General features: G+C 49.9%; 1 pseudogene; it reads left to right on the top strand.

The window, feature by feature from the left end:
* LOC111555652 overlaps window positions 1-1,505 on the top strand; it is a 15,518-nt pseudogene extending 14,013 nt beyond the window's left edge.
* Window positions 1,506-1,706: the final 201 nt, after the last annotated feature.

Genomic DNA, 1,706 nt, shown 5'->3' with positions numbered 1-1,706 from the left:
GGTTTCTCCATTTGTAACCCGGAAGTGATGACAGCATCCCAGGGCCTTGGTTTCTCCATTTGTAACCCGGAAGTGATGGCAGCATCAACTTCATCAGGTGAGTGGATTGGAGACAATGTGTGTAACGTGTTTAACAAAATGCTTAGTACCTACTATATGCTCAGTAAATTAGCTTCTGCATTATAATCCTAGGACTGCTGTTACAGAGAACCTGAGGGTTGAACACAACAGAAATTTGTTCTCTCACAATTCTGGAGGCCAGGAGTCCAACGTCAAGGTATCAGCAAGGCTGGCTCCTTCTGGGGGCTGTAAGAGAAAATTCATTCCACACAACTCAGGAATCCTCCATGCTCCTTGGCTTATGGCAGCAAAACTCCAGTCTGACTCTCGGCCAAGTGGCTCCTCTCTCATGTGTTCTTATAGCTCTGTACCCCTTTCCTCTCATAAGGGTGCCAGTCGCTGAATTTAGGACCCACCCTGATCCATTATGATGTCAACTGACCTAATTACATTTGCGTTTCTACGTAAGCCCACATTCTGAGGTTCTGGGGAGGCATGCATTTTGGGAGGGACACTATCCTGCCCAGAACAGCTTCTGTTATTTAGTGTGTGTGTGCTCAGTGCTTTGTAGACTTGACATGATTCCCTCCTCCTAGCCATATTATGAGGATGGGACAATGGCTACCTTGCCTCAGATGAGGAGGCGAGGCACAGAGACTTGGAACCTCTCAGGATACATGATCATCTTTGCCCTTGCTTGGAATTCATCTGGTTTGCAAAGAGGGGGGCTGCAGCAGAGCCTCCCAACCTGACTTTTCTCTCCAAACGGCAGTCCCTGCACGACAACGAACAAGGAGAAGCTGGGCTCCAGAGCGCTGTGTGTTCACAGGCTCCACAGCGAGAAGAAATGTCCTGGTTTAAAACGGACATTGATCAGACCTGCTGGGACGGCGAGCGGGAGGCAGAAAGACACGGCTGCTTCCAAGTTTCTGTTGGCAGAGAGGGCAGAGCTGACCCCTCCCAGTGAAACTGCAAGAGCAGAGACAGGGCCAGCCCGGCACCCCAGCCCCGCTCACAGCTCTAGGCTGACGCTTCTCAGCGGAAAGAGCTCTATCTCTCTCAAAAGTTTCAGTAATCTTATCCTAACCTGGCATAGAACCTCACCCTTCCTGGGAACACGGGAATGTTTGCTACTTGACGTCAATAAAATCCAACTCCTTAAGGTTTCTCCTGGGATCCAAGGGGTGGAGTTCATTCCACACCATTCTGAGGACAGAGTCAGAGGAATTTGCTGGGTCTTCTACGGCTCAGAATAAGTCCACCAGGCATCTATCTCTACCTCATCCAGAAGACAATCCTTTATTTGCACAAGTGCACAGCGGCCGACACCGCCAGCACTAACCACATTGGATTCTCGGTCCACTCTCATTGAAGGCTCCAGCCCTCATTCAAGGCTGGTCTGTTCCCGTAGGCCTTCTGATGAGTGCCACATTTTGTTCCTCTAACTTGGGTGAAGCCCCCTCAAATGCTAGTTTCAAAGAGCCTTTGCTACAAAGGCAGGTGCTGGAGCCCTAAATCCAAAGGCTCTGACTCAGTAGGTCCAGGTTGGGGTCCCAGGACTGTAATACAGGTGTTCCTGGCACCACACTTGGCCAAATGCTGGGTAGCTTGGCAGAAAGCTCCAGAAACAATCTAGAGCTTTATAT

Source organism: Piliocolobus tephrosceles, chromosome 20, assembly GCF_002776525.5.
Source record: "Piliocolobus tephrosceles isolate RC106 chromosome 20, ASM277652v3, whole genome shotgun sequence".
Classification (NCBI taxonomy): Eukaryota; Metazoa; Chordata; class Mammalia; order Primates; family Cercopithecidae; genus Piliocolobus; species Piliocolobus tephrosceles.
Note: the sequence above shows the minus strand (reverse complement) of the source record. Positions and strands in the feature narration are given on the sequence as shown.